Source organism: Hemitrygon akajei, chromosome 6 (assembly GCF_048418815.1).
Source record: "Hemitrygon akajei chromosome 6, sHemAka1.3, whole genome shotgun sequence".
Lineage (NCBI taxonomy): Eukaryota > Metazoa > Chordata > Chondrichthyes > Myliobatiformes > Dasyatidae > Hemitrygon > Hemitrygon akajei.
Genome location: NC_133129.1, coordinates 174,596,032 through 174,607,157, shown reverse-complemented (window position 1 = coordinate 174,607,157; position 11,126 = coordinate 174,596,032). Strand labels below are relative to the sequence as shown.

At 42.1% G+C, this 11,126-nt stretch overlaps 1 long non-coding RNA gene across 1 annotated transcript; it reads right to left on the bottom strand.

The window, feature by feature from the left end:
• Window positions 1-269: 269 nt before the first annotated feature.
• On the bottom strand, window positions 270-9,866 carry LOC140729703 (uncharacterized). Its single transcript, XR_012099401.1, has 3 exons — window positions 8,291-9,866; window positions 4,475-4,525; window positions 270-2,409 (listed from the first exon to the last, which is right to left on the bottom strand). It is a non-coding gene; the product is annotated as an uncharacterized lncRNA (long non-coding RNA).
• Window positions 9,867-11,126: the final 1,260 nt, after the last annotated feature.

Genomic DNA, 11,126 nt, shown 5'->3' with positions numbered 1-11,126 from the left:
TATCATCTAAGTATGCATATTTCACCATATACTACCTTGAGATCTACTTTCTTGCAGGCCTTTACAGGAAAATGAAGCAATACAATAGAATTTATGAAAACCTGTACATAAGCAAAGTCTAGCAAGCAACCAATATGCAAAAGAAGGTAAATTATGCAAATTAAAACAATAAATAAATAATATGGAGAACGTGAGTTGTAGAGTCCTTGAAGGTGAATACATGGGTTATGGAATCAGTTCAATATTCAGGTATGTTTTATTTTTATTATTTCAATAATATTTGATTAAATATATATACATAAAAAGGTATGTTGTGTTGGCGGGTGGCCTAGTGGGCAAGGCATCAGACTAGTAACCTGAAGGTCACTGGTTCGAGCCTCAGCTGAGGCAGCGTGTTTGTGTCCTTGAGCAAGGCACCTAACAACACATTGCTCTGCGACATCACCTGTGCCAGTAATATATGAATTGCATATGTCATCACGCTACCAAGTGAAACTATGTGCCTCATTTAAAGTAAACATGAAGTTAGACCCACATTTTGGACTCCCATGTCTTCCTTTGAATTAGTTTAACATTTTGAAGTTACAAGCATAATAAGGTGGGTGAAGTTGCCTATGCTGGTTCAAGAACCTGGTGGTTGAAGGGGCTCCTGATCTACCTCATTGTGGTCCTTGCACTTTCTCAGTAACTGAAACACCGTGTCCTAAATTCTATTTTCTTTTTACTATCCCAGAGTAATTATGCCTGATGATCTGCCTGGATGGCAAGCAGATGCTTCCAACTGTATCTTGGTACCTGAGTCAATAACGAACCAATACCAACAGCATTTCTGTGAAGTTTACTATCATCTGCAATATAGTAATTGGATTTGCTTTATTATTAGAACGAGATGAAGAGATTGCATGTAGACATGCGTTGCTAAATTGGGCTGAAAACTTGTTTTAATGCTACTCCTCACTGTAAGGAATAAGTGTGCTCACATACAGAATTCTTCAGTTCCTCAGGATGTCCCTGAGGGCCTCACAACCAATGTGGGATTAATTTGGAAGTATTGTCACTGCTGCTCTGGAGCTAAAGCAGAACATCGTGAGAACAAGTGAAATTGCAAGCAGTGTCTTTACTTTAAGACAGTGAACTGAGCCGGCGGCGTGAAGGTTTATAAAGTTCAGCTGCGAGTGCTCTTAAACTGCTGCTAATCAGCAGCAGATTTTCCCGATGGATATCTGATAATGCCCCAAGCTCAACCAACTGTGAGTGGACCATCTAAAGTCCCATAAACATTTTGATCTTCCTGCAGAGAAGGCAAGGTAACATTGAGAAGGGTCAAGTTCCGTCACACTCGATTATATAGTACAATTTTGATCATATTGAATGATGTCAGCATCATAAGTTTAGATTCTTGAAGGCCATGAAGAAAAGTGACACCACATCAAATTGCTCCATGATAAATTAATTTAGGAACTGCGGATGTTGCTCTCTGTTGGACTCCGGATAAAAGTCTTTCAATCAAAATTTGATCTGGGTGGCTTACAGTGTAAAAGAAATTAGGGCTAGATTCAATCTGCCTGACTCAGCGCTATTTGTTGAATGGGACTGTGCTGTCTGACTGTATGTTTAATATACACACCTTGGCCACTTTATTACATACCTCCTGCAGCTAATAAAGTGGCCACTGCATGTACGTTCATGGTCTTCTGCTGCTATAGCCCATTCACTTCAAGGTTCAACGTGTTGTGTTCAGAGATGCTCTTCTGTGCACCATTGTTGTAATGCATGGTTATTTCAGTTACTGTTGCTTTCCTGTCAAAGTTCAAAGTAAGTTTATTATCAAAGTACATATGTAATGCCCTGGTTAAGATTTCCACTGCTCTGCTGTGAGGTAATTTATATTAGCAGCTTTCTGTAAAAGTAGAACATCATGCTGGAAAGTGAGTTTAGGCTTCAGCTAAGATGAGGACCCATGTTGTCCAGCTTAGGAATACGAGTCAGCCAATCAGGATGTGAGAGAAGGCTCCAGAGTGCTGTGGGGAAGAGTTTTTTTTTTGAAGGACAGCAGTCTGGTTTTGGGTCTTTTGGTGGGAGCTGCAGAGCAAGACAGAAGGGAAGGTGCCACAGAATGCTGTTGGAAGCAGAGTTCCCATTGCAAGGTGCTTTGTGCAGATGAATGGCTCCAAGGAGGAAGGGCAATACTCCCGAAAGAGACAGTTTGCTCGAGATTGTCTTCAAGGGGAGTTTAAAAATCCGGCGGGTGTTTTCATGCAGACAGTGGGTCGAGTGTATACGCCACAGTAGACAACACTGAAATTCATTTTCTTGCAGGCATACTCAAATCCATAATAGAATAACAACCACAACAGAATCAGTGAAAGACCATTTGTCTTTTGTTCAGCCTGTGCAAAAGACACCAAACTGTGCAAATACAAAAAAAAGAATTATAATAAAAATAAACAATACATATCGAGAACATGAGATGAAGAGTCCTTGTCAGCGAGTCCATAGGTTGTGGGAACATTTCAATGATGAAGTGAAGTTGAGTGAAGTTATCCCCCTTGATTCAAGAGCCTAATGGTTGAGGGGCAATAACTATTCCTGACTCTGGTGGTTTGGGTCCTGAGGCTCTTGTACCTTCTTCCTGATGTTCTGGGTGGTGGACATACCTAACGATGCTTTCCAATGACAACAATGTGTATAGATGTGTTCAGTGGTGGGGAGGGCTTTACCCCGATATACTGAATTAACAAACTAGTCTGGTTATTCTCCTCTGACCTCTCCAACAAGGCAATCTTACCCACAGAACTGCGACTCACTGGATGTTTTTTTAAGAACATAAGAAATAGGAGCAGGAGTAGGCCATCCGGCCCATCGAACCTGCCCCGCCATTCAAAAAGACCAGGGTTGATCTGTCCATAAATTCAGCTCCATCTACCTGCCTTTCCCCCATAACCCTTAATTCCCCTACTATGTAAAAATCTATCTAACTGTATCTTAATTATATTTAGTGAGGAAGCCTCAACTGCTTCCCTGGGCAGAGAATTCCACAGATTCACCACTCTCTGGGAAAAACAGTTTCTCCTCAGCTCCATCCCAAATCTTATCCCCTAAATCTTGAGGCAATGTTCCCTAGTTCTAGTCTCACCTACCAATGGAAACAACTTTCCTACTTCTATCTTATCTATCCCTTTCAAAATTTTGTATGTTTCTATAAGATCCCCTCTCATTCTTCTGAATTCCAGAGAGTATAGTCCCAGGTGACTCAATCTCTCCTCATAGGTTAACCCCTCCATCTCTGGAATCAACCTGGTGAACCTCCTCTGCACTGCCTCCAAAGCCAATATATCCTTCCTCAAGTATGGAGACCAGAACTGAACACAGTACTCCAGGTGCAGCCTCACCAGTACCTTGTATAGTTACAGCATGACCCCCCTGCTCTTGAATTCAATCCCTCTAGCAATGACAGCCAACATGCCATTTGCCTTCTTAATACCATGCTGTACCTGCAAGCCAACTTTTTGCGATTCATGAACAAGCACTCCCAAGTCCCTCTGCACAACAGCATGCTGCAATCTTCCACCATTTAAATAATAATCTGCTCTTCTATTATTCCTTCCAAAGTGGACGATCTCGCATTTACCAACATTGCATTCCATCTGCCAGACCTTGGCCCACTCACTTAACCTATCTAAATCCCTCTGCAGGCTCTCCACATCCTCTGTGCAATTTGCTTTTCCACTCAGTTTAGTGTCATCAGCAAATTTTGCTACACTACACTCAGTCCCCTCTTCCAAATAATCAATGTAAATGGTAAACAGCTGTGGGCCCAGCACCGACCCCTGCGGCACCCCACTCACCACTGACTGCCAACCGGAGAAACACCCATTTATACTAACTCTCTACCGTCTGTTGGTTAACCAATCCACTATCCATGCCAATACACTTCCTCCGACTCCATGCATCCATATCTAATTTACAAGTCTCTTGTGTGGCACCTTATTAAATGCCTTCTGGAAATCCAAGTATACAACATCCACCTGTTTCCCTCTATCCACTGCACTCATTATGTCCTCAAAGAACTCCAGTAAGTTTGTTAAACAGGACCTGCCCTTTCTGAATCCATGCTGCATCTGTCTAATGGAACCACTCCTTTCTAACTGTTTCGCTATTTCTTCCTTAATGACAACTTCAAGCATTATACTGACTACAGATGTTAAGCTAACTGCCCTATAGTTGCCTGTCTTTTGCCTACATCATTTTTTAAAAAAAGTGGCATGACATTTGCTGTCTTCCAATCTGCCGGGACCTGCCCAGAGTCTAGAGAGTTTTGATAAATGATTACCAACACGTCTACTATAACCTCCGCCAATTCCTTCAGCACCCTTAGATGCATCCCATCAGGACCAGGAGACTTATCTACCTTCAGGCCCTCTGGTTTGCTCATCACTCTCGGTAGTAACAGTGATTTTATTGAGGTACTCACCTCCCATTTTGTCCATAACATCCTCCTTTGGCATATTAGATGTGTCCTCCACTGTGAAAACCAACACAAAATAGTCGTTCAATGCCTCAGACATTTCCTTATCACCCAATATCAATTTCCCCTTCTTATCTTCCAAGGGACCTACATTGACTTTAGCCGCCCTCTTCCCCCTTTTTTGTTCTTCATTCTCTGTAAACTCTAGAGTCAATTTACTGAAAACCCCAAGAGATCAGCAGTGTCTGAGACACTCAAACCACCAATCATTCCATGGTCAAAATCACTTATGTCACATTTCTTCCACATTCTGATGTTTGATCTGAACAACAACTAAATCTCAACACCATGGCTGCAAGCTTTTATGCACTGAATTGCTGCCACATGATTTGCTGATTAGAAATTTGCATTAACAAGCAGGTGCACAGTTGTACTTAATAAAGTGGCCACTGAGTGCAGAATTAATGGCCACTTTATCAACTGCACCAGTATATTACAAAGACACCTGCTTGACATTGCAAAGACTAAAGTTACTGCATGCAGCTACAAACACACATTCATATGTGAAATAAGAGAGTGAACATATTTTATGTTTATTTAGAGATACAGCACGGAACAGGCCCTTCCGGCCCAACAAGCCTGGCTGTGTAGCAACCCAGTATTTAACCCTAGCCTATTCACTGGGCAGTTTACAATGACCAATTAACCTACTAACCGGTACATCTTTGGACTGTGGGAGGAAACCTAAGCATTCGGAGGAAAGCCACACCTTCACGGAGAGGACGTACAAACTCCCTCCAGACGGTGTCAGAATTGAACTCTGAACTCCGACGCCCTGAACTGTAATAGTCGCACTAATCACTGTGCTATTATACATCAATCCATGAAACTGGTCCAATCACCAAGTCCCCATCACCTTTGATTACTAAAATCCTGAAATCGGACCATCCCAAGTTTCACAGCACTCCAAGGCAGAGAATTCCAACAATTCTTGACCCTTTGAGAGAAGAAATTCTCCCTCAATATAAATTAAGCAGTGAGAACCGTAACTGATAATTGGTTTATTATTGTCATATGTATCAAGATACAGTGAAGGCTTTTTGTTTGCATGCCATCCAGACAGGTCATTTCCTACATTGAGTTAGTACAAAGGAACAAAAACAATAATGGAATGCAGAATATAGCATTACAGAGGAAGTGTAGTGCGGATAGATAAATATGGTCTAGAGCCATGGCGAGCTAAATTGAGAGCTCAATACCTTGTAGTGTTAGATTCCCTCCATCACTGACGCACAGTGGTGGAACTGTGTATTGCTTACAAAATGCAGTGCAGGTTCTCTGCTGTCACATCACCAAACCCATGAACTCTACCAACAAGGACAAGGGCATCAGGTACAGAGGAACAGCGCCACCTGTAGGTTCTCCTCAGAGTTGCCCACCATCCTGTCTATTGAGGTTGAGGTCCAAACTGCATGGAATAGGCCCTTCTGGGCCTTTGAGCCATACCACCCAGCAATCCCCTGATTTAAATATAACCTAATTACAGGACAATTTACAATGACTAAATAGTCTACCAACCGGTAGGTCTTAGGAATGTGGGAGAAAACTGGAGCACCCGGAGGAAATCCACGAGGTCACAGGGAGAACGTAGAAACTCCTTACAGGCAGTGGTGGGAATTGAACCCAGGACACTGGTACTGTAAAGTGTTGTGTTAACCACTACACAACCGTGCTTCCTTGTCCTTTCCCTACCTTCTTATTCTGGCTTCTTGGCCCTTCCTTTCCAGTCCGATGAAGTCCCTTGGCCTGAAGCATTCCTTTACATTGATACCGCCTGACCTGCTGAGTTCCTCCAGCTTTTTGTGTGAGCTACACAGGATTTCCAGAAATGTGGGAGGGTGGTCACCAGAAGGCTGGATTGCTTGAGGGAAGTGAGGTGGTTCACCAGCAGTTTCTTAAGAGCATTTAGGGATTGGCAATGAACTTTGGCATTGCCAGTCATGCCCAGATCACAAAAAGTGAAAAAATGGAAGAAAACTCTGGAAGTGACTCCTGATGAAGGGTTTCTGCCCGAAACATCGTCACTACCTCCTCCCATAGATGCTGTCTGGCCTGCTGAGTTCTGCCAGCGTTGTGTGTTTTTATTTATTTCCAGCATCTGCAGATTCACTCGTGTTGCCGAAGAGAACTCTATTGCTTTCCTTTGTGTAAGTTGCAACCCTGGCAAGTGGAGAGGCTTCCTATTATCACAAATTACTTGGATGTTAGCCAGACTCCTCGCTGTCAAATGCTGCATTGATATCAAGCAAGGTAATCCTCCTTACAGATACTGTCCGTCATGGGATCCATTGCAATGTCTGATTTGTTACAATTGAGAGCTCTTCGGGGTTGACAATCTCAATTGCTAGCTTGGTGTACAGCAAACTATCCCTTTGCATTAAAATTTAATTAACATTCTTTTGCACAATTTGGCCTAGCCTATGGTGGAGGGGAGAAGAAGAGGGAGTTAGGGGGAGAGTAGGTGAGAGAGAGAGAGGGTGGATGAGGGAGAGGGGGGAGAGGAAAAGAGGGAGAGGAGGAGAAGGGGCGAGAGGGGAGGGAGAGGGAGGGACGGAGGGTTTGAAGAATGTCACTGAAGATTCTTACAAATTTCTATAGATGTATGATGAACAGAGTTCTGACTGGTTGGTATGGCAACTGCTCTGCATGTGACTGCAAGAAACTGCAGAGAGTGTGGACACAGCTCAGCACATCACAGCAACCAGCCCCCCCCCCCCCCCCCCTATGGACTCTGTCTATGCTTCTCACTGCCTCAGTAAAGCAGCCAGTATAATCAAAGACCCCGGACACTGTCTCTTCTCCCCTCTCCAAATACAAAATCCTGAAAGCACACACCACCAGGCTCAAGGACAGTTTCCATCTCACTCCCACTGCTATCAAACTGTTGAATGGACCTCGTGTACAATAAAATGGACTCCTGCCCTCACAAACTACCTCATTATGACCTTGCACTTTATCACCGCACTGTTTCTGGTAGCATTTGCACTTTTTTCTGAATTGTTACTGTTTTACAAAAAAGAGAAAATCTGCAGATGCTGGAAATCCAAGCAGCACAGACAAAATGCTGGAGGAACTCAGCAGGTCAGGTAGCATCTATGGAAAAAAATACAGTCGACGTTTCAGGCTGAGACCCTTCGGCAGTCCTGCTCAATGCGCTGTGTAATAATTTAATCTGTATAAAGAGTTGGAAGACAAGCTTTTCATTGTATCTATTTTATTTTATTTAGAGATACAGCATGGGATAGGCCATTCCAGCCCTTGAAGCTGTGCCACCAGCAACCCTGGAGCCCTAATTTAACCCTAACCTATTTACAATGACCAATCAGCCCACAAATTGGTACACTTTTGAACTGTGGGAACTGGGATACCTGGAGGAAACCCATGCATTCCATGTGGAGAATATACAAACTCCTTACAGAGACATCGGAAATGAACTCCAAACTCCGACGTCCTGAGCTGTAACAGCGTTGTGCTGGCTGCTACACTACCAAGGGACATGTGAAAATAATAAACCAATATCAATGGAGATTTAATCACCTGATTAGATTTTAAAGTTGAACGAATTAAGCTCTGACATATGATCTGAATTCATTCCATCTTCAACCTGTATATTGTAATGTGTAATTTAAACATAATCAGCTTTCTGTAATACAAATTATTAAGTCACCATATACTACCTTGAAACATGCACAAAATCACCTATCACCTACTACATTGTATTTCTTCTTCCCCTACCCCTACCATCTTATTCTGACTTCTCACCTTTTTTCTCCGGCCCTGATGAACAGTTTCAGCATGAAACATTGACTGCTTACTCTTTTCCATAGATGCTGCCTGGCCTGCTGAGTTCCTCCAGCTTGAACTTCCAGCATCTGCAGATTTTCTCTTCTTTGTGATATATGACCTTGAGATTCATTTTCTCGCAGACATTCACAGTGGAACAAAGAAATACAACAGAATCATTAAAAATACTACATACAAAGTCTGACAAGCAACCAAAGGGCGAAAGAAGACAAACTGTCAAATACTAAAAAAAGGAAAATAATATAGAGAACATGAGTTGTAAAGTCCTTGAAAGTGAGTCCATAGGTTGTGAAATCAGTTCAGGCAAGGCTGCTTTGAAGTTTGAAACATTCTTAACAACCAGTCAGTTTGCAGTGTTTATGAAGATCTGGCCAAATTAATAATTAAACCGGGTGGAAGAGTGGCACCCACTGATTAGCTGTGAAGCATAATAACAATGGCACAAATTGCTCCTTGAGGATTGTCTCATCATAGTTAATTTGGGCAGGCATTTAATTTGACAGTGTGCAGCATGGAGGAAACACAGAGGCTGTGTTTAACACTGCCAGTAAATGAGCATGTTAAATGTGTAGTCTAAAATCAACATTTCTGTTTGGTTAGAGGAAACAGAACAATTTTGAAAGACTGGGAGATCACAGGCTGTGTGGAACTGAAGGGAAGATGAAGGGGGTATGATTTGCCATGATCATACTGAATACTGGGCCATGTGTGAGGGGCTGAGTGGCCTTCACAATATTCCTTCTTGTTTTATTAATGTACAAGAGGAATCAATTTGGATATTGGAATTGATGGCTTTGTGGCAAAGCTTGCAGCTGGTATGAAGATAGGTGGAGGGGTAGGTAGTTCTGAGGAAGCAATGCGATTGCAGCAGCACTTGGACAAATTGAAAGAATGGGCAAAAAACAGTGGTGGGAAATGTATGATAATGCATTTTGGTAAAAGGAACAATGGTGCAGACTGTTATCTAAATGGGAAGAAGGTTCAAACATCAGAGGTGCAGAGGGATGTAGAAATCCTCGTGCAAGACTCCCAGAAGGTTAAGTTACAGGCTGAGGCTGTGGTAAAGAAGGCAAATGCAATGTTGGCATTTATTTTAAGGGGAATTGAATATAAAAGCAAACAGATAATGCTGAGGTTTTATAAGATGCTAGTCAGGCTGCATTTGGAGTATTGTCAAAGCTTTCGACCCTATATCTCAGAAAGGATATGTTGTCATTGGAGAGAATCCAGAGGAGGTTCACAAGGAAGATTCTGGGGATGAAGGGGTTAACATATGAGGAGCGTTTGGCAGCTTTGGACCTGTACTCACTGGAATTTAGAAGAATACAGGGAGGTCTCATTGAACCAATTGAATATTGAGAAGACTAGGTAGGGTCGATGTGGAGAGGATGTTTTCTATGTTGGGGGTGTCCAGAATTAGAGGGCACAGCCTCAAAATTGAGGGGTGACCTTTTACAACAGAGATAAGGAGGAATTTTTTAAGCTAGACAGTAGTGAATGTGTGGAATGCTCTGTCACAGACTGTGGTGGAGGCCAAGTCTGTGGGTATATTTAAGGCAGAAGTTGTTAGTTTCCTGATTGGTCAGGACATCAAAGGATATGGCTAGAAGGCAGGTGTATGGGGTTGAGTGGGATCTGGGATCACCCATGATGGAATGGTGGAGCAAACTCGATTGGCTGAATGGCCTAATTCTGCTCTGGGTCAGAACACTGGGTTCAGGTACTGCACTATAGAATTCAACATAAAAGTTGAGCTGACTCTTCAATGCTGTACTTTGGGAAGCCCAGTAATGGGCTTTCTTTGTTAAAACATTAAACTGCAGTCCCATCTGCCTTCCATGTTGATCTAATAGAACCTGCGTCACAATTGCGAAGTGAAAGCACAGGGATTTGATTTTTTAATTCTTAGCCAGTATTTATTCCTTAGCCAACACTTAAAAACAGCCTATAAGATGTAGGAACAGAATTAGGTCATTTGGCCCAGCAAGTCTGCTCCACCCTTCCATCATCGTTGATTTATTATCCGTCTCAACCCAATTCTCCTGCCTTCTCCCCATAACCTTCAACACCCTTACTAATCAAGAACATATCAACTTCTGCTTTAAATATATGCAATGATTTGTCCTCCACAGCTGAACGTGGTAATGAATTCCACAAATTCACCACCCTCCATCTAAAGAAACTTGTCTTCATCTCTGCTCTAGAGCATTGTTCTCCTATTCTGAGGCAGTGCAATAACTTTTCATGCATACATTCATAGTCAATGCTTTAAGCTCTTCAATCTCATGTTCTCAATATTTAATGCATTTTTTTTTTGTATTTACACAGTTTGTTGTCTTTTGCACACTGGTTACCCACTCAGCTGATGTGGTCATTCATTGATTCTATTGAGGTTATTGGATTTGTCGAGCATGCCCGCAAGAAAATGAATCTCGGGTTTGTATATGGTGACATATATGTACTTTGATACTAATTTTACTTTGCACTTGAATTGTAGTGTTCTATTCTCACAGTTAGTGGAATTGTAAGGCTGTGGTTTGACTAGCTATACCACCTGTCACTTTAATTGACTGCCAAGATTCCTGTATCACAGCAGATTATCCTTTTGATAATAGATTACTGGCCTGAAATATTAAAACTGTTTCATTCTGCATTGCCAATCCCTAATGTATTGATCTTTTTCAGCATTTTTTTTCGTATTTCAGTGCACCTGTATTTTTTTTAATTGGCTGTAGAATATTTTGGGATATATTGAGCTCATGGGCAATCTATTGTACAGCCTTTTAGAATAATC